Source organism: Anas acuta, chromosome 4 (assembly GCF_963932015.1).
Source record: "Anas acuta chromosome 4, bAnaAcu1.1, whole genome shotgun sequence".
Lineage (NCBI taxonomy): Eukaryota > Metazoa > Chordata > Aves > Anseriformes > Anatidae > Anas > Anas acuta.
In genome coordinates, this window is record NC_088982.1 from 65063448 (window position 1) to 65086403 (window position 22956).

At 41.0% G+C, this 22956-nt stretch overlaps 1 protein-coding gene across 3 annotated transcripts in view; it reads right to left on the reverse strand.

Moving 5' to 3' along the window:
- Positions 1-12887, reverse strand: part of GPRIN3 (GPRIN family member 3) — a 32191-nt gene extending 19304 nt beyond the window's left edge. Inside the window, exon 1 of one of the 3 annotated variants that reach the window (XM_068681699.1) lies at positions 12396-12887. The gene's annotated coding sequence lies outside the window, so the exon portion shown is untranslated. Of the gene's footprint in view, positions 1-11895; positions 12179-12314; positions 12337-12395 lie in introns of those variants that run through there. The other 2 variants (XM_068681703.1, XM_068681700.1) reach the window with 2 other exon arrangements.
- Between the last annotated feature and the right edge of the window lie 10069 nt (positions 12888-22956).

A 22956-nucleotide genomic window follows, 5' to 3' on the forward strand; every position in this document is an offset into this window, starting at 1 on the left:
AGAGACAGATGTTCAGCTAGCACTGCAGATGGGCTGGAAAATCCCACATCACTACTTCAAACCTTTCACCCTTTTCCTCTCCCAGGAGGACAGAAAACTTTTTTTTTTTTTTTAAATCTTTATTTATTTATTTTTTCCCCCCCTAATGTGTGTGGACTTTGCCCTTGGATTTCAGGGAAAGGCTGGAAACTTGCTAGCCCCTTGATCTTTTCCCTGGGCAGCAACTAGATTAAGCTGCTCAGCTGTTAGTTATTTCCAGGTTAGTGTGCCTCACCCTAAAGTTTCTCACACAAAACTGGAAAATGAAGCTAGTTTAGAAATGCTGATTCTTGTTACCCTATCCTTCTCCCACATGGACTCAATGACTTGATTCCACTCATTACACAGGCTTATCACTAGAACAACAAAGTGAATTTCAGCTTGGTAAGAAGGCAGTAGATGATAAGAGGCAAAGGTGAGATCTGCTCACTTACAAAAAGAACATATGCAGGAGAAAGTTGGTTGATTCATGTGATAGGGAATTTTGTTGTCCCTCTGTGTCCTCAACCTAGGCTTGAATGGTCTTCCAGCACTGCCTGACCATCTGTCACTTGCTGCGTGCTCCTTGCCAGACCATTTCTCAGCCTCATATAGCTCAAGGCCAGGAAACTGTTCACAAAAAATGTATGCTTTTAAATGATGTTTTGCACCATGATATATCATCCTTCTGAAAGACAGTTTCAATAGTGTTTAAGTAGTTGTGAAGGTGACTGTAGTCACACTTCTTGCTACCCCACGTTACATACTCAACTGGAACGTCATAAACATTCCTCTGTCTCTGATGGGTATTTATTCCTTTTTCTTTTTTTGCTGTTGTTAAAAATCGTAGCAAGAGCCACAATACAATCTGCTAGAAAACAGGTACCTTTGCACTCTTGCTTTCGTTCAAGATACGTGAACAAGTTGAATCATAAACCATGTCACAAAAGGTTCAAGGAAAACTACATAAAAGTGATTGGAAAACTCCTTTCTGCAAACAGACGCAGAACTGAGAAGGTCATCACAAGACCTCTTCAGTGTCTTTTTCTCTGTAAGTTTTCTTTCTGTGCATTTTAGCATTCTTTTGGGAGTTCATTACCATCATTATCTGCTCTTTGGGATGGCAACATTGTTCTGTACAGGCCAGGAGCACTTCAGGACCATCCCTAAGGACTTTAGAGGACAAGAATTTAAAAGGACATTCTTCTGGCAGAATGAAGTACCTCAACTAAATATTCTGCTCATTCATCTTTAACTCATCTGCCCTAATTTCATTCTGAATCAGCTGCCTACAGACTGGATGATTGAAAGGATGTTGTTGTTTGCTTTCATGTCAGAATGACAACTATGGCATTTGGAAAAAAAAAATCACATCTATTTAATCTCTCTGGTTGGATACTGCTATTAAAGGCTATATTTATGCCTCAGATAAACTTCAGCAGCTCCATTGATGGGGTTTGCATCAATGAAATTACAGACTTTGACTAGGGTCACATTTCACCCATCTAATTCAGGTATTGTTTGTTTGTTTGTTGCTTTTCTGAGCAGTGTTTTAGCTACTGACTAATCTGATTTTTACAGTAACAGGTATGTCTTTGCTGACTAGTTTAACTCATGTAGTGGTTAAAGACTAATTTGATTGCTGAAGTTAGATTATATAACACATTGAAAAAGTTGAAAGGTTTAAACAGACAAAACATGAGACAAACTGAAGGTGAGTAGGTGGGATTCAGGCTGTGTTACTGGGGAAGCAACAACATGTGGGTTGTCTTGGAGCATTAGTGCAGATGGAAGTGGTGAGTAACAGCAAATAACGCTTATTACACAGCTCACTATCAGGGATCATCCTATCAGAAACTGAATGGAATAGAAGCTTTCTTTCTAGTTAACTACTTAGCAAAACTATTATTAGCTTTGTCCTCATTTTTTTCTTTCTTTCTTTTTTTTTTTTAATTTTTGTCTTTTTTCTTTTTTCTTCTTCTAAGACTTTTTGAGGAGTGCCTCAAACAGATAATTGTGTGGGCTCTCCTCCTATCATCTGCCTGTTTGGGTTGGCTGCTGATAGGAATGTCTGCTCACATGAAGGCACATTGCTTTGAATGTGACAGACACCTACAAATACATTGTATGTAGGAACCTACCTAAAAAAAATCCTGTGTGCTATATTATCAATACATTCAGTCCACTTATCTTTTTGTTAGGGAGCGAGTGTGAGTGTGCTTATTGTCCAGCTCTTTGGCAAGCCTTCTGCCACCTTCCTGCCTCCTCCAGCATGGAAAACTGTAATTCTAAAATAGGTCATTTTATTATAAAAATACATTTCCCAAGCAGCATTCCCCTGAGGCCCTTCATAATAAGAGTATCTTTTGAATTGGATAAATATTGTTCTGCTATTTCCCAGTATCAACTGCACATATTTCTATGATAATGGCCCAGCATGGTCTAGCTGGAAGCAACTTTCAAAGTACACCACTTAATACGGGAATATTTCCCAGGGAAGGCTTCTAGGCCTTATGATGGGATTATATCTGGCTGATTTTATTGCTCCACCAATAGTAAAAAGTGGCCCAATGACTTGAGGTTTGAGTTGTTCCCCTGAAGTTAGCATATACACTGAACTTGGTCAGGAGGTAATGGCCACCCTCCTCACCAAAGTGAGGACCACCTCTGCGTTAGTTTGTATGTCTGATACAGGCAGGAGAAAGCTGATTGTCCTTTTCCATTTCTTAGGCATCAAGCCTAAAAAATTAAGGCTGGATTCATTCCTGAGTGTCAAAGAGCACAAGCAGCTAAATTAATGAAGTTAATCCTTGTTTGTTTGAACTTTCCTCTGCTTCTCCTGCTGGAGTTACCTTATTTCTCAGGAAAAGAAGAAATAGGTTTTATTCCTCGGTCATATTTTGCGCATCCTCATGCATTTCTAGCACCATCAGCCAAAACTATAAGCTGAATTCAGTTTTACGAATCTTATGTTCTTAGGTATGAAACATAGGAGAACATGCATCGCAGTCTACAACTTCCTCGTAAGGGGGTGTCAAGAGGCAGGAGACCTTTTCTCCATTAACACCAGCGGCAGGACCCGCGGGAACGGAGTTAAGCTGAGGCAGGGGAAATTTAGGCTTGACATAAGGAGGGGGTTCTTCACAGAGAGGGTGGTTGCACACTGGAACAGGCTCCCCAGGGAAGTGGTCACTGCACCAAGCCTGTCTGAATTTAAGAAGAGATTGGACTGTGCACTTAGTCACATGGTCTGAACTTTTGGGTAGACCTGTGAGGTGTCAAGAGTTGGACTTGATGATCCTTAAGGGTCCCTTCCAACTCAGGATATTCTATGATTCTATGATTCTATGCATTTGCAATTCATAGCCCTAATGCTTCTCGCATAAGCAGGACCACATGAAGAACAGGAAAGGCAAGCAGGGGCCTGAAGGCTTGGTCACTTCCTCCTGCCACAACCACTGACTGGGGTGATCCTCAGAAATATCACTTACCCTTTCTGTGAAAATGTCTTTGGTGCTCTAACCAAGAATCGTCTGGTGTTATCACAGTTACGTGTGTAATTGGAATACCTGTCCCTGTGGATTGGGTGGAAGATAAGAAGATATTTTAGAGAGTATTGAAACAGAGGATCTTGTAAAGCTGTTGCTCAGCTTGAGTAGAAATCTGGGTTCTCATAAACTTATGCAGATATTTATAGCTTGCTCACTGGCTTTTAACAGATACTACCTAATTATTAACCTCAAGGGGAAGACTAACATTTTCTTTTAAATAAGTATGGAGACGCTGTGGTGTGCTGCAGTGTTAGAGAACTTTCAGATCTTGTTTTGAAATACCAGACTTTCAGGGTGGAATAATTCTGTCAGCTTGTTTCCGTACAGTTCTTCTTTCTGAAAAATGTTTTATCACATTAGTTCTACCCTTTCCAATGCCACCCAGCATGCTTCTTATGGTGTATCATTTCCCTAATGACTCATCTCTAAAGCTAAGCCTATCAACTGTGAAGTCTTTCATGGAACTGATGCTTCAGAGAAAGGAGAGTGACATTAACAATAGGGGCTCTTTAGTTCCATCAAGAAGTTAAACAGCAAACACTGATTATCCTTCAACCCTTTCTAGGTTAAGGGCTAGACAATCCCCACTAGCCAGACTATTTCTGGGAGAGCTGAGCTGGGAAGATTTACAGGACTTTTCTACCTCCTTATTCCCTGAGCTTGGGACCTGGTGATATCCCATTTATTCTCAGTGCACAAAGGCCACCCTAAAAGCTGCTGGCTTGTAGCTCTGGTAGCCTGAGAAAATTAGGAGTGCTAAAATGCAACAGGACCCTTGTCCACTTCATCTTTGCTGCACACTGCTATGGTGGAAGATTTCCTGTCTAGTCCATTACACTGACATCCCAGATTTACTCTGCTGTTCAACCCTGCTTTTGGAAATACTCCACAATGGGAGTCATGGGGCCCTACTGAAGGGGAGGTACCTTTCCAGGAGCAATTAGCAGACATGCTGTTTTTTGGGTTAAGATCACACTGGCAAAATAAGGACACACTAGAGGTAATGTACCAGTCCTTTGACTTCAAAATGTTGCAGTTTCTTTATGAAGGCAAAATGGCTACCCAAGAGTAGAAAATCAGTTTCGGTCAGTCTGGCTTTAGGTTAAAAGACTAACTGCTCACTGTCATCATCTGAGATAAGCCATTTCTTTTGATAGTAACTTTTTAAGACTAGTCTTAATGTAGCACTGTATTTGTGTTCTCTACTCATTCATGTTCTCTGTTTGAATCTGCTGTCTTTTTGCATGAAGAACAGTAAAAAAAATGCATAGCACCTTGCACAAGTCGCTTGTTTCATCTTTTTGTCTTGAGATCCCTTTCATAAGCTGAGCTCTTTGCGTATTAGCATCACTGGGGGAGAAAAAAGCTTTCAACACTAGAATGCAATCTGGGATCCTGATCACGATAACAAATATTTTTCCAAAAGAAAAGAAAACCGTGTATGGAAAATCATCCTCTTCTTCATGACAAAATACCAATTGCATGATGATCTTGAAGAGCTGACAATATCAATTACTGTCAATGATCTACAGCAGGATCTAAAAGTACAGGTGTCAAAGAGAGAATCCAAGTAAACATTGATTTTTTTTTCAAGAGTCTAGAAACACCTGGTACAAGATTCTAGAAAAAACTTTTTAGCAGAAAAAAATAGGTCAGAAAAAAGGGCAGATAATGAGATCTTCCTTTCCAAAGCTGGATGTTTCTTCACTACTTTATGCCTGTGATATGCATATTAGTGTTTTGTTCTGAGACAGTAAGGCCAGGTTACTTCTAACTTCAGGCTTTCTTCAAGCAGCCTTTCATACGGTTTAGTTCAGTCTTAATCTAGGCTTCAATTGAACAAATACGCTTCAATTGAACAGATACATAGCTGTAGCTAACTGATCTACTTGCCAGTCTTGCCAGACTACCAGCCCTTTGGAACACGCTAATCTTCCTCCCATTTGTGTGCATACATTAATGTATATGCACACAAACGAGTGTATGTACTCAGTATGCAACGTTTGATATTTTTGTATTTGTTTTATAGTATTTAACTATAAAGCAGCACTGGCATACAAATGTTAAATCTATAAATAGGATCAATATGGCATGTAATGGCACAATCTGCAGTACTGACTGCTCTCTGGGTTTCCTTGGCTCAGACATACTGGCTGCCAAATCACAACGCATGTGTTCCACACAGCAGTCTTGGCAGCCACTTTACACACAGAAACCATATATATTAGTGCAGGTTCACCTGAGCTAGGCTGCTGCTAGCAGGAAATAAATCATCCAGAAAGAAAAGGAGAAGGGGAAGCAGGTAAAACCCATGGTATTTCTAAAGGTGTGCTTGTTATCATTAAACTGACTGCTAACTGGGGACATCTGTATGCGAAGAGCCTGGCAGAATGCTAACACTATAGCCTGTCTTCCCTCCTTACATCTCTTACATCTCTTCACCCTTTCGTACAATGTGCTGATGGACTCCTCTGGCCTGGCTTCGGAAATTCTGTGTCCAATGGACAGGATCTATGATCAGTCCATGGACAATATGAATGACTTTATATCGAACAATGCTACAACTTCCTGGATCAGAAGTTCATCAGACCACGGTTAAGATTAAGATTCCTGTCTAACAATGGGCTTCATATCTTTTTTATAACCATTTTGTTTGTCTCCCTCGTAGTGACTGTGAAGGCTGCCCAAGAGGGTGATGAGAATACACTGTTAAAGATCCTTTTCTAAAAAAATTTCTTTTCCACTCCCTCAGGAAAACAGTTTCATCTCCAGAGTTAAACAGTGATATAGCTCAGCTGGGAAAATGAATTTTCATCATCTGCCAAATGACACAAACTTGGAGTCTCATCTGAGAGCTAGTCTCCACTGTGCTAGGCACTGTATGCATAGAAATCATCATGTTTGTTTGTGTCCCCCTTGATCAATCCATTCTTGTCCTTCTAAGCGGACTGAGGGAGGAAAGTGGGCAAGCTCAAATAATGCCACATTTCACTATTTTATTATAGATATAATAAAATGAACATTCAAAGTAATGGATGTTGCTGACAATTACAAACATAGATATTAACAGATGGGGACTCTTGATCCTGGATCTTTTTTTTTTTTTTTTTTTTTTTTTAAATGAATCTTTTATGTATGTCTGTTCGATATTGGCTATGGGAGTAGTTTCCTTACCTGCTGATAAGTTTTGTAACATAAGATCATGGAGTTAGAGTTTGTCCTCTGTGGACTTGCCTCATTGCTTGGACTGTAGCACCCTGTCAGAGGCTGCTAGAGTAATTCATTGCAATATTTGTGATTGTTGGCATTCTTCCCTCTGCTTAATTATTTTTCCCACGTACACGCGTCCACTGCTGGCAAAGGACAAAGCAGGGGGCAAAATGCTATTATGCTGGTTCCTAATCATTACTTTTTTGGTCTCCATCTTCACTGCTTTCTCTTTCACCCATACACTGCATGGAGTTGCGAGTGTCAGTGATGTGCTTTTCTCATATTTACTCAACAGCATGCTGACACCTCTGCGTTTTCATATGTGCATGATTTACAAATGTGAATACTTAACCACTGCCTCCGAGAAACAAGTCACTCAACCTTAATAAGTGACTGATGTTCCATGATTAAAAAATTAAACAGTACAAGTCTTTGTTTCTATAGAACTGTTAATGAGTTCAAAGTCCATGTATACATGTATAATAAAAGATATATGTAGCTCTTTTCTGGTATTGCTGTTTGCAAAAGCAAACTGTGGTCAGATACACTCTCAAAAGCTTTTCCTACTGTAAGGTAATTTTAATTGATTCAGAACGTATCCAGACCTCCCCCCACAATATTTTTTTTCCCCAATAAATATTATCAGTCTTTACTTTTTCTGTCTCTTAAGAACTTGATGTTTACCCAAATGAGCTGATGAATCCCCCCAAATAGGATCAGTTTAGACATCTTGTCACATAGTATAGGAGCTTACAGTCAGTGCATCCAGTTCGGCTGGACGCATGGTTAATACATAAACAGTACTAGGTGACTTTTGTTAGATTTCTAATCTTTCATAATGATGTATTGCCAATACAATTTCCCGTATTGATCATATTTTTGGCCAGTTATTCTATCCACATATGTGCAGAGGTCTAGAGTGAGGAAAAGGCTGATGCCTCTGTCTTGGTTCTTCAGCTAAATTTTTCCAGAAGCCTAGTCAAGATGCTGTTCCACTTACTTCAAAAATAGTTGCATAGTTATTTTTTTTTGCACAAATGAAACCTGCTTATAACCCTGCAAGATGTATCAAAGTTTTATCAGATATGAAATTGTTACATGTCACTAAATAACATTATTTACTAAATAACATTATTTACTAAATAACATCAGCTATAAATCCAGGATTGCTCTTAAATGGCAACAGATTCAGCCTGTATGTCACCTTCGTCTTTAATATGGGTTTTATAAATTAAGAAATGATGCACATCTAGAAGAAGAGTCATGCAGGTTACAAAATTTTCCTCTGTCTGTAGCACTGCAAGCAGCTTGCTTTTACTCCAGCATCAGATTTCAGAAGCAAATCACACGCAGGATATTGTTCTTAGCATAATCAGCTTCTCCTTAGTTTCAACTGCATTTGATGGATGGTGTTTATGTTGTTCAAAAATAAAGGTGACACTAATGGTTGTAGGGCCTATTTGACAAATTTTACTACTGCCACCACATTTGCTAATGAAATCCAACCATCTGTAACCTAGAGCTTGTCACTCCTTGTTGAACACTCTGCAGCTGACACTGTAACTCTGAGACTCATACAAATACTATCTTCTGTCCAGCTTGGGCCTGTAGGATTAACTAACAGCCATGGTTCTTAGTGCTGTACTGACCCAGCGTGATCATCGTAATGCAAAAAGAGATGATTTTTGGGACCAGTCACACTATGGAGAGAGGTGCATATTCTTCTAGTTGCAAAAGAAGTTGAAGAGCAGATGCAACCTTGAGAAGGAAAAGTACATATCAAAAAAAAAAAAAAAATCAAAGAAGTTAGCCAAGTCTGGGAGAGAAAAAGAGTTTGAATGGATGGGTGAAGTTAACTGCTAGGTAATTTTTGGGAAATTTACAATTAAATGCCCAATAAACAAATTCTAAGATGCTGGCACTAATGCGAACAGAATTCACTGCAGTTCTAAGGCTCACTGGGTTACTGTATTCAATCAGCTTTGATATCTTAGCTCAGTAATTATTTTTAGATTTTTTATGGGCACCTCACTCATCCATCATAGCTGATACCTACTGCAGTATTTTGTATAGACATATTTTCAGGGTCTGGAAAAGCAAAACAAAAAATTTCTTTGCGGAATTTCAAGAAAGCCCCTGTACTAATACTTAAATCATCACCTGATCAGAATGAACATTTTCTAAATTCTAACACTCTGAATATATTACTTCAAGGGGCTAAACCCTGCTATATTTGTTCACACAAACAAATGTTAGTCATATCACTTCACTTCACGGGATGGTGTACGTGTTCAGATAAGGTCATTAATTTTGCATACTGAAACACCTCAAAGGAGGAAAAGAATGGAACAGTATTTAACCCTGGGACAGGAGTTGTTTTTTTTTTTTTTTTTTTTTTTTAACCTTACTATTTATATACAGCCTGTTCTTCATTGTCTGCAAAAATATAGTTGCCCCTAACCTAAAACAATGTTTTTTGCTGATCTCCAATCCAGAAAGTACAGGTTTGTATAGTATGGTATTGTCACCAAGCTCCATACCAATGCATGTGGGACATGTTGGGAGACTATAAGGAGCATTTTTATGCTTTTGCCGTAAAAGGGCAAATATCCTGCTATTCTGTGCTGCAAAAGTACCACAATCGAACCCAGCAGGAGTTTTTCAGGCATTACATTTGTTTGCAGACTCAGAATTTCTTCATGAGGCTACCGGAAACAATTCTTGAAGTGTTATTAGCTGGGAAGTGCCTGACTCAGTGCTCTGCATGCTGCACTCAGCAAGCACACACAAAAACACCCGTACAACACCGTGTGACCTCTCCCTTTCTTACATTACCCTCCCTTGGCGTGCGCTGAGCTCTTAAGCAAGCTACAGTTGCCTTTACTAAGCAGATGTGATGTTCCAAAGGAGTCTCCCCCAACCCTCAAAAAACCAGCAAAACACAGAAAACAAAACCAAAACAACACTTCAGAGAACATCTCCCACACCAGGCATCTTCAGACTGTTATATCCATTCACAGCATTTCAGTCCCCTTTGGGGCTGCTACACGTTATCAGAGCACTTGACAATACCCTGTAAGAAACATCCGCCTCTGGCCCTTGCTCTCAGACTCTGTACTTTCTGAAGAGAGCTATAAATCCAGGCTTGAGCACACTTCAAAGTGAACAAAATTCAGAAAATTCAAGTTCAAGATTTGCAACGCAGTGACTATGCACGTATAAGCTGTCATACCAAGCAAGGGATTTACAGCTCTGTAGTGCAGGAAAGCAAATTTCTCTCCCACCAACACTCAGAAGCACAGCTGAATGAAAACAGCTACGAAACTCTCCTGTGTGCTTTCAGTTCTCAGTTTTTGTATCACCCAGTATAACTTCTCGCCCACTAAACTTCAAATAACTTAAAGCTCACATGGACCAAATGCTACCAAAAAGACCATTTTATCATGGAGGTCTGAGGAAAAATTCAGTTGACTTGCAGAGGGAGAAACAGCAGAGCTTGACCCTCATTACCAAGCTGCGAACACCCTGGAAGTAAAGTTATAGGAGTGGGAAAAAAAAAAAAAGAGAATAGAGGCAGATCCAAAGTTATGCATGTAGGAAATCTTAATTTAAACACCCCTTACAGGATTGGCAACCAACTTCTGAGAAAAGAGCAGATTGTAGGGAAATGCAGGGATCACTGCATGCGACTAACGGAATACAAATTCCCACCGTGCAGTCGTGGGAAAGAAAAGTTCGTATCGTTGGGGGAATAGACAGGGGAATACTGAGCACGATGTTATTATCTCTGCACGTGACATTAATGGGAGCCTTCCTGGAATCCACTGTGCTGTGCCGGTGGCCACGCTTTGCAAGCGGCCACTTTGGGGGCCCAGAGAAGAGCAGATGGGCCTTTTTTCCTCTGGAGCATTTACATTCTTGGGAGAAACCGAAGGAGCTCGGTCTATTTATCTCATCAGAGACAACGTTAAGTGGCTATTTAATTACCGTCCTTAAATACTTGCACAGAGAGACTATCTGAAACTAGATAGCTATTTAATCTGACAGAAAAAGACATTACCAGATCCAGTAGCTGGAAGATGAAGTCAGAAAAGTTCAAATGGGAAGTGAGATGCAAACGCTAAGCTATGAGATTAACAATTGGAGCCAATTATCTGTGAAAGTAGTAAATTCCCAATCTTTTGAGGTCATTAGTTCAAGACGGTGTGAAGAGGCTGGTGGGCCAGAGCCCACCTTTTGGACTTTTTGGGGAATAGTCTGTGTTTTATGTTATGCAAGAGCTTAGACTACAGGGCCATAACAATTGCTTATGACTCTGTGAGACCCACTAGCAGCACTGTTATCTTTGCCTGGGAAAAACAGAAAGAAGGATGAAGGAAAAATACATTAAGGGAGCCAAGACTTGCGCAGGGCACAAAAAGTAGGTTAATCTGTGGACAGCAGACATGTTCACAGACTAGGAATGGGTAAGATCATCCAGAGTTTTGCCAATAATTTCAGCAGCAAAAAGAAAAGGCCTGTTAGGGATTTATGACCCCAAGCCAGGTTGCTCCAAGTGTCTCCAGCAAACTTGCTGCACAGCTAACGGTGGTTAGAAGGGGTAAGCAGCATCAGGCAAGTCTTAAAGGCGTCCTGTTATTTGGATGCAAGTCAACAGCTTGGAAACCCAGCGGGTGAGCCTCTTGCTCTTGGCCCTGCACCCAGAGAGCAAATTTTGGGAGCCCTGGCGTTAGGACCGCCAGCCCCTAGTACCTGGGCACATCAATGCGGGCGCTCCGCTGACATCCACCCTGTAGGAACGGGCCATGGGGGGGCATGGAAGCCCCCAGGGGGGACCAAAGGTGGGGTCGAGGGCTGTCCCTACCCGCGGGGGGGGTCCCCCGCTCTGCACCACCGCGGGACGTGGCCGTGGCGACCTCTCCGCTGCCGTGGCGACCGCGCCGCGCATCCCTCCCTCCCCGGGCCGGCCGGGCGGGGGTTTATTATTAATAATAATAATCCGTAGCCCCCCGGGCACCTGCCCTCGCACCGAGCCCGCTCCTCACCGGCTCCGTAAGAACTTGCCGGGGGGTGGAGGTGCTCCCGCTGCCCCCCAGCTCCCCCCCCTGCCCCTTACCTCCGCGGCGGCGCCCGGGAAGCTGCGGGCGCGCCGCCGCCGCGGGCAGGGATGACCTTGCGGAGAAATTCATCATCCGGGCAGGAAAACAAGCCCGTCCTCGGGGTGTGCGGCGGAGGGAGGGAAGGAGGGAAGGAGGGAGGGAAGAAAGAAGGGATGGAGAGAGAGGGAGGAGGGCTGTGCCGGGGTGCCCTCCCCGCCGCGGCGGCAGGGAGAGGCAACCCGGGCGGGCTCGCAAGAGGCACCGGGAGGCTCCGGGCCGCTCGGAGCTGCGGCGGTGGGAGGCGGGGAGCCGGGGAGCCGAGGAGCCGGGCAGCGCTCCCCCCGGCGGCCGCCGGCGGAGCGGGGCAGCCCCGAGCCCCCGCCAGCCCGCCCCGGGCCCCCGGTTTCGGCGCAGGCATCCCCCGCGCCGAGCCCACCTCGGAGCCGCTCCCGGAGCAAAAGCTACGTGCTGGGAGGGGGAAAGCGCCTGCTCCTCCGCGGTACAAGAGCCACCAGACCTGCAGCACATCGGGAGGAAATCCGCCGGTCCCATCCAGCCCTCCTCCGTGTGTCGCTTAGCTTAGCTATCCAGGCACCCGACGAGCCATCATCCAAATTTGCGTGGGGCATTGCAGCGGATGCAAATGGTGATGGGCTCCTGTCACGCGTTCAGTTCGGGCTGCTTGCTGCTTTTGAGACGGAAATCTGGCTTCCGCTATGAAGCTGGCCGGCCTGCCTGCGGCTAGCCATCAGAAAAATAGATCCCCGCAAAAATAACAGCAACAGAAGCGCTTTGCGTTAGGACTCACATTTGTCTGGAAAGCTTTGATCTAATTGCAGTGCATTCCCACCAGCGAGGAATTTTATCTGCTGCAATCACAGGAAATGGTTCTGCAGTGCCAGGAGGTTCAAGTAAAGTACAGGTTTCCAACCAGGAAGATGCCAACTCCTCTACTTTTCTTAATAGGCATATAGGAACAAGGTTTCCAAAACTATAGGACAAGCTGCAAGGAGAACTCCTGTTCTCACCCTGGCTTTGCAATCTGGAAAAGATTGGGAAACAGAAAGAACAGTGGACTAGAGGACCTAACAAATTATCATTTTTTTTTTTTGTTTGTTTATTTTTTTAATCTCTAATCATCAAAAACATCAATAAATCATGTCCTCGCGATACATGTTAGTGGATCCGTATTTTATTTACTTTTCTGCAAAACACCTTCAGGCTCAGTTACTGATCCTAAATCTCTTTGACCCATGGGTTAAGTGATCATTGCTGGATCATGAAACGCTTTTCAGGTCTCCTACCATGGTATATGCAATTTCTTCCCCAACACCAGCCAGTGAGATCAGCACATATGTAGTATCCATGCTTGAATGTGGCTGACTTTTTCTGTGATTAAATAAAGAGAGATTTTCAATAATCACCGACAATAGCTGCTTCCTTACATGTGCCAAAATCGTAACAGTACTTTTAAGAACTTAAACATTCAAACACTGGGGAATCTTACTGGAGGGAGAGAGTGAGGAAAGCATCAGACTTTATCAGGAAAGGCAAAGATGAACAGCATTAATAACCAGGGTTTCCTGGTAGTTCAAATCTACTTTGCTGTCTTTACAGTCTCACTTCTTTTTTTGGTGCTTTGGAAGACTTGTATAGAGCCTAGTCCTCACCCTGGTCATGTCTGAGTCAGGAATTCAAGGTCAGGCTAGCCAACTCCTCTTCATTATTCTCCAAAAGGAACTATTTTTTACAGAAGCACTGCCAGACTTCCTAGAATTAATCCCACTACCATTAACATTACTGCGGTGCAGCTTCCACTTTTGTGTTAAAAAAGAAGAAAGACTGGATGATTCAATTTCCTTTGTCAGCAATTGAGCTTTTATGAAGAGGTAGCTATAGACACTTAACAGACCTTGCTGCTATGAGGACTTCCCTGGACCTCAGTTATTATAGTTTTCCTAAACTTTGCTAGACAGGTTTCTTATCTAGATTCTTGAGACTCCTTAGCCCAAGATACTAAAATCACAGTCTTGGCACTCAGTTAACCAATTAATTCAGATAATTCTCTAAACTTGTGTCATCAGATCCAGCTTTTACTATCTGCATCTTTCTCCCCGGTTCCAAATCCCCAAAATAATAGCTCTAGTCCCTTCTACAGCAACTTTGCCTGCCCCGGAAGAAATAAGACACTGTGGAAAGGTGAGATTCAGGTTTGTCACCTGGCAGTCCTTACATGACTCTGGCACTATTTACAAAGGAAGGAATTTCAGTTGTTTTAGTATTTATAGCTAATACATTTGTCTTCTTTGGAAATCAACTTCAGAATTAATTGGAATGGAAACATAGTAGGATTTGCAAAGGCATGCAAGACATGCAGCTGACTGGATGGTCAACCTGAAAGCCTTGAAAGTCACAGCAATAAGAGCCATACAGCTTCAGCTGGAAAGGCTGGGAAGACTTTCTATGGGCACCCTTCCTGTTTTAGGGTTGTCAAGCACCTTCAGAGCAGGTAGAGAAATCCTGCCAGAAAAGAGCAACTGTAATTCTGAGGACAAAAATAGTTGACTAGGAAGCTTTCTTTGCTCTAAGCCTCTTCATGCTGATGCGCTTCAAAACCAGTGCCTAAATGTTTTCCTGCTGAGTTCAGATAAACATTTCTCTCTTTATGTCTGTGCAGCATTACTGAAAATTCCTTTGCTGCTCTTAGTGATCATGGCTGAGCTCTGGGTCTGATGGCAAGAAAATCAAAGAGGAATGAAGCAGTAATATGACTGAAATACAGCTCAATTAGTAATCTCTTTGCCATGCCCAGTAGGGCACAAGTGTTTCATTTCTGAATGCATTGATGCCCCTGGAAAGCTGAGTAGAGGCATCACGAGATTTGGATCGTTGCAGGAATTGGTTAAGGTGATAAAGTGCACACATGCACAAAGGGCATGGCTGCTTTATTTACATAGTCTTCCAATGTACATGTTTTGTCTCCTACCTCTCTTCACTGAATCCCAGACTATCACAGAATGGTTTTGTTTGGTAACCCATGCGATATTAGTATTAAATATCTTTAAACCATCTTCTAAAACCTTCTATGAGCCCTGTACTCCACTAGTTTCTGTACTGATATGCTAAAGAGGCCATCATATGTCAACATATCAATGCATCACTGTATCAGTACAAACCAGATATTGAGATGAATATGCTGGTCTACCAGAATTTTTACCTCATTTGCGTAATCACCTGTGAGTCACGGCCAATATTCTACAATTTTTCCCCATCCTTTTGTCTGCTTCAATCTCCAGCTATAAACATTTGTTTTATGTTAATTTCTTGTAGGTGTTAATGCAGAGAAGCATTCATACTGAGGGCAGCACACAGACATTTGCATAGATTTAAGCACTGTGCTTAGCACTTACTGAAGTCAATGGAACATGCTTAAAAATAAATGTGTACATAGGTCTCTATAATATCAAGACCAATACAGAATTAAACCTCTCTAACTTGCTAATGTTTAACTGTAGAGGAATTGTTTTCTGATATGTATTAGGCCAGAGCTCAGGGCAATGGGAGGATGGATTTTCAAGGAGCTGCCAAAATACAAGTAATCATCAGAAATGACAACTGCACTTCTACAGTGCCTTTGAAGACTCCTGTAGATTGCTTTAATATTTTTTGACAGGCTGGAAAGAACATCATTTTAAAACTATATCACCATCTTGATAAAGAAAGTTCTTTCCTGGAGCTGAAAAAATAGAGCTGATGACAATTTAAAATGAGAAGCACCATGACATGTGGAGATTTACAGTTGCCCTAAGCTAGCATATTTTCATTTACTTCAATAGCAATATACAGATTTACATTGGTATAGATTTGCCCTGTTGCTTTTTGCACTCCTTATACCATATCCCTTAATATATTTTCAATTTTAATGACATTGATACTGAATATAAATTCTGTAGAAGCAGTTTTTACATGGCATATTTCATGTTTCATGTCTTCTTCATGAAAAAGAGCTATAAATATTTCAAAAAAGTAAATAAAACAGCTTTTATAGGCAAAACAACTGAAGACTGGACTGAGAAGAGCAATGAAGAGCAAACTTGCGAATACAATCATTTAACATTTGTATTTTTGTGAATGCATTTACACCTTCATTTCTCATTAAAAAATACTGAAGGACTGAATGAACATGCTTGTTTTGGACTGGGAACCAAGCCACAAAAGATATAGTCCTCTGATATGATAGCTGCATTAAGTAGCTGTACAACTAGAGACAAACATATCAGTGAAGAAACATACACAAGGTGACGTGATGTGTGTGTTTTGTGATCACGCACTTCCAGTACAACCAACAGAGCAGAGCAAACAGTAATTCCATGTTACACAGCATCTCTTTCTCCCGTTACCTCTCACATACCTAATGGGCTGTACTGGGCATCTCATAAATGGATGTCCTGTTCAGCCAGAGCAATAACACTTCTGGATCATTAGATTGGCTCTGATGACACTATGACTAGAGAGATAAGGATTTCTTGGTCATATTTCCTCTAAGACTGTGTTCTTTAAACATTATGGTCTACATAAATATAGATATATACAAAAGAAAGGAATATAAAGAGCGAATAATATACCATTGTGAGTGAATGGATGTTTTTCAATTTCATGGTGGTTCCAAGGCACTACAAATCCATATGCTAGTTGCAATACCTCAGACAGCTGTGTCAAATTTCACTTGCAAATATGTAAAGATGCGAGTTTCTACAGCATTATGAAAATGTCCTTGACATTTACCATGCACAGTTTTTGCTTGACAGTTTTTGTTTCAGAGTGTGCCGTGAACATCCTAGCCCTCATGGGGAACTTCAGCTACAGAAATACCTACAAGAAGGACAACACAGCAGGGCATAAGCAATCCAGGATGTTCCTAAAGTGCATCAATGACAACCTCCTCACCCAAGTGATAGAGGAGCCAATGAAGAGAGGTGTTCCACTGGATCTCGTACTCATCACTAATGAGGGGCTCATTGGGTATGTGAAGGCCAAAGGCAGCCTCAGTTGCAGTGGCTATGAGATAGTGGAGATGGGGATCCTGAAGAAAAGGAGGAGGTTATAAAGTAAGCTCATAGGGGCCTCTTCACAGGCCTCAGGGGAACTGCTGCTGTGTGCCTGGAGCACCTCCTACACTCCTGCATTGACCTGGGTGTCTGCAGGGATCTTTATCACTTACCACTCTCTGAGCTGCTGTTGTGCAGAAGGTGCTTTATTATTATTTTTTTTTTCCCTTCTCTCTTCTTTTTTTCCCATCTTTCTTAAATCTGTTATCACAGAGGCACATACAACATCACTTATTGGCTTGGCTCTGGACAGAGATGGGTCCTTTTTAGAACTGGTCAAATCTGGCCCTCATCTAACATGGGGCAGCTTCTGGACTCTTCTCACAGAGGCCACGCCGCATCCCCCCGAAACAAAACCTTGCCATATAAACCCAATACACCAGTTTACACAATTTTCCTGACTGTTCTTAAGCCTGTTGCAAGAAAACATGAGAGATTTCATCAGCCATAAGATGGGGATGAGGTCTGCCACTCCTGCCACCCTCCTACTATCAAACCCTTGCCACATAAACCCAATACCTTCATCTCATTATTTAAGTAACAAGACCAGCTTTCAGGAATCTCAGGCCCCAGAGAGCAAGAGGAAAATCTGGAGCAAAGAAGATGTACCCATTGTGGAAGAGAATTAGGTCAGGGATTACTTAAGCAAATTGGACGTCCATGAGTCCTGATTCCTCGTCCATGAGGACCCATGAGTGCTGAGGGAGCTGGCAGATGTACCTGTGAGGCAACCCTTTATAATCTTTGCTTGATCGTGGAAACTGGGAGAAGTGCCTGGAGACTGGAGGAAAGCAAATTTCACTCCTATCTTCAGAAGGGCAAGAAGGAGGACCTGGAAAACTACAGGCCAGTCAGCCTCACCTTGATCCCTGGGAAGGGGGTGCAGCAGTTAGTCCTGAAAAACATTTCCAGGCACATGAATGACAAGAAAATCATCAGGAGTAGTCAGCATTTGAAATTGGAAACTTTTGGTTGATGCGTTGTAATAATTATATTTTCCCCCTTAGTGTCTCCATAGTACGTTTGGGTATGATTAATTTCACCATCTCCTATTCCCATTTCACACATATCCTATTTATTCATTACTGTGATTCTAAATGTGAAACAAGCCACGCACAACAAACAAACAAACAGAAGAAAACCACACACACACACAAACAACTTCCCCCATCCGCCCCCCGCCTTCTCAACAAATTAAAACAACCATTTGATGAGTCAGTAATTTATGCTGTTTACCTCCTTTTATGTCAACAAAACTGAGATCTGGAACAACACATAATCATAATGATTATAGGCATAATGAGCTGATTTATTACGTACTCACCACATGGTATTCTGGTGCATATTCAAGAGTAATGATGTCAAATAACACAACCAGAAAACCTATTTGCTCAGATAACCACTGCCTACTGTGAACAATAAATTAAGCTAATGGGGTACCAGACACATGGGGGCTCTGGATTCAGCGCCCTGTCTCCAGTTAAGCTATGTTGACTGTATGTATCTACCAAATGTTTTTGGTATCTTCAGAAGTTCAGGAAATAAGAAAATAAGTCTGAGTTTCTTTTAAGGATTGGTTGTGAGTGTTGCAGGTAAATGTAAATCAAACCTAAATACTCTTCCCAATGCAGTTCTGTGAGGCTGGACTGCTATATGGCTTGCACATTTGTACAGATTTTAAGAACCTATTTGTTCTAATTGCAAGTCTAGTTCTGTCGATGTTCTTGGATATCATCGGCTGGCTGTGTAAGATGTTATTCCAGAGGGAAACATCCTTTGGCAGGGCTACTGCAGCCATTTTTATGTTTTCACATTTTGTCACACAAGACAGGATCTTCTCCTCATGCTACCAAAAGAATCCTCTCCAGGACAACCACCAAGGCTGTTTATGGCTCACAGTTGCTTTCCTTATAACGTGGAGTTTTAAGCTGATTCATACAATAGGGGAGATGAAATGCAGATATAATAGAAGTGACAAGGTGAGTAGATAAAAGATGGATAGGTGTAAGCATGGAGAATAAGTACCAAGAACAGTACGGAGTGCAGATGAAAAGAACCAAGGAAGAACGGAATTTCTTGTTTAAATGTAAAGAATATGATATAACAAACAACTATGTACAATGTATCTCAGTCTAGAACCAGCTCCCTGAAAAGATAAAAAAAAAAAAGTCTGGAATTAAATCACCTGTCAATATGATCTCTGAACACATCAATACTGCCCTGAAACAGAAAGCTTTACATTCAGTCAAGACAGTTGATAAAATGAAAATGTGGTTGTTCCTGTTTCTAGTATGTATTCACTAATTCTAACCAGAATCCTACCAACATGTGGTATCAATGTATACAATGATACTGTGATGTATTTCTGCATTGTGAAGTGACATTCTTGTGTCATCTTTAAATTTGCCTGTGCACCCGTTATTCTTGAATTATTAAAAAAAAATCTGATTTACTTTCCCTTGGCCATTCTTTGTGTTGTTGTATCTATCATCATCATCTATCTATTATGTTATTTTATCTAAAATATAGAAGTCCAATGTTTCCATCTTTTTTTTTTTTTTTTTTGCCTTTTCATGCCCCTATTGCACCTCCTGCCCAGCCACATGTCTAATAAAATTTAGATCCTCTATTTATCTAAATAAATAGGGACAAAATCTTTTGCTAAGAAAGCTCAGTTGTAGCTCAAACACAGCTCAGTGTAGCTCCTTCTAGAAGCTGAGGTTGCTCTTTTCGAAAAGTTGACTTTGCTTTTATTTTTTCTCTCTCTTAACACAGAAGTAATTATCTCCATTCAATCAAACCAATTACTTTTACATTTCCTCAATTTGCAGTAAGTCAGACCTTTTCTTCTGCTTTTCAGGATTATTTTATGTTAAAGCATCCGTGCATGCTGTAAACAGCTCAGTCCATTCACACTGGACACTCTCATGTGCAGCAGGCTGGCCAAATGACCTCACTGCACCTTCCCAATGGACTCCACCAGAACAGTGCTCACCATGGAGCTTACACCAGTTTAGTTTCACTTGAATGGACAAGGTTTGCCTGGGAGTTTCTCCTTCCCTGTTTGGCCTTATAACTTTCTGCAAGGCTGATTTTTCCACTGTTTCCTAGTTGCTGCCCCCTTAAAGTATTTTCTTGCTGCAGGCAGCATCCAAACTTTGTCACTGACACCAAAGAGTTAGACATGGCCTGTTCAAGCCAGGACTGTCCTAGTTCCTCTGGGGTACATGCAGGACCCATTCTATGTGATTCCAGCCCTCTGTGACCTGCAAACCTATGGAAAGCATTTTGAGATAGATTTTCTGCAGTAATAATCATCACTGTTCCCTGTGCAAATTCTAGCTAAAAACATATCCATTTTGATTGTGGGTGAATGCATTAAGAATATCAATATGGTTGTAAGGTGCTTTACCTGCATATTCTTAAAATATATATTTTTTTCCTTTGGAATCTGGGACGTCTCTCCACAAAAAGAGCTAGTCAAGGTTTTGTGAGTCATGGGCAGCCTTGCAAGATACATCTCACAGTTGCAGAGCAAGAAGGTATTTTCCAGCTGTTTCTAAGGAAATGCATGGGTCTTTGGGTTCAATATGACTAACACTGAAGTTTCTAGGTGGTTTCTTACTGATTTCAATGGATGAGGCAAAAATAAAGGAGTAAGCCACAGACAGCAGATGAGCCAGTGAGCTTACAAATGGTTACTATCCTTTTGAAGCCAACATCCCTTAAAATAATTTCAGAAGAGCTTGTCTTTGAGTTCAAAAATCTTCAGAATTCTAGAAAACAGGGAAAAGAATCAGGGAGAAATAACTAAAAATAATTCTAATTATTTTATATTATCTTGCCTGCTGATAACATATTTGAGTGGTGTTCAGCATAGAAAAAAAATAAGGCATTTTTCCATCCACATCTAATGGGAGCTTAATGACACATTGCTTTGTGTCAGAACCTTTGATTAACTATCACCATTCTGAACTCAAAAGTTGGTGGTCTGTGATCTTATCTCAGCTCTAGAAAGCTGATAAATTCAAAATTACTAAGATTGGTTATTTCTTCTTTTTGGTATATTCCTCCAGAATTCAGAGCTAAGAAAATACAGGTATACATTATCAGTAGTCACAACCACACATCCTTAGCTATGGCCACACGCGCTAGATTTCACATTACTATGTAGAAGTCTTGGTGTAAATTTCAATCATTCTGGGACTTGTAACTTTTGTTACAAATATGTAACAAAATATATTTGAATATTTGAAATATTTGAAAAATATTCAGAATGAATGAATGTGAATTTTGTTCAATTTGCAAAGCTAAACTTCAATCCAGAGGCTCCTGAGACTACTTGCGTACTATATGAAGTAGCACAACTATACATATCAATTATGTGTAGTTAAAGAGCATTAAGATCAATGCCATGACATTTCACTGCTTTTGTGCTGTGGAGTTTTCCCTTTATATGAAAGATCAGGATAGGCTTTTCTGGTTGGGTTTAAGTTCTACTGTGAGAAGACTGGAACAACAACAACAACATCAACAAAAAGGTGGAAAACCACTTATTTCCAAAATATAAGACATGTAAAGACATTCAAGACAAGTCAAAATGAGGTGCTCACAGTAGGATCTCCTCTTTATTCCACATCAGGAATAAATTACAAAACTCTTGCAAGCTCAAGTAACCTTATGTAACTAAGCTGCACGTTGCTGTTGACATACTGGAGGAAAGGGATGCCATCCAGAGGAAACTGAACAGATTTGAAAGGTAGGTCCCTGGAAGCCTTACGAAGTTTCACAAGGCCAAGTGACCTACAGACAACAGAATTGTTCAAGGCCAGGTTGGATGAGGCTTTGAGCAACCTGGTCTGGTGGAAGGCGTCCCTGACCATGGCAGGTGAAACTAGCAGATTTTCAAAGATCCCTTTCAACCCAAACCATTTTATGATGATGATGAACCTTTCCTCTTCCAATTCTGTCTCAACATGTCATATGCCTGTGTGAGCCCAGTCACCTCCTCTGTCTTTTCCTCCAACAGTGGGTAGAGCATTTTACATATTCTACTACGAAAGATGTTTTAACTCTTTTTTTTTTTTTTTTATTTGAAGCTTTTCTCAACAGATGTTAATCTCATCTGACCATGAATGCAAATGCGCATGATAGTGAGGATTACCAGATAAAATTGTTGTAAGAATCATAACGTCTCTCTTTCAGATAGCACAGGTAAGACAATTTTCTCACTGAAAGTCAGTTGAGCATTTCAGACATATTTGGGATAACAAAAAGTGCATTTCACAGTTGGCTCTGTGAAATAAATTCAGGCACTAAATCTGACCAAATGACTTCAGTTTCTTTTCCCACAGTATAAGAGTAAGACAGCAGATATTAATTCTTAGAATGTACATGAGAAAAAATAAAACATGGGTGAATTTTGTTATATCAGTATCCAGGAAACATTACAAATATTAGTCAAAATAGTTCATGTAATTATTATCATCACAATGCTTAGGTACTAATAGTAGTGAAAGATCAAAAATTTTTAGAAACAGACACTATTTTGGAGAAGACTGTGTCTAAAATACATGACCGTGGATCCACCTTTTGTTTGCTCTCTTACTTTTTTTTATTTGCCACTGTTCCTAGTTGAATATTTAGTACTACTATGTGTAGCTAAAGAGTGTTAAGATCAATGCTGAGTGCATAGACAAAAGCATTAAATAGCACTTACTGTCAACATCAACAATGCTGAACCACCTGCACGTAAAGAGCAAAAACAAATCAAAACCAATCCTCTCTCCTCCCTCACACCCCCAAAAATATAACAGAGAGAAAACACCCAGATTACTAACTGAAAGGCTGAATATTCTCATTGAAAAACAGGGTTGAATTTCTTTGCTAAGCTTGCAATGGACATACCCAGAGGTATGATCGCAAGAGCTGACAAAGAGGACTCTGTCTAGATTTGCTTTTTCAGACCTA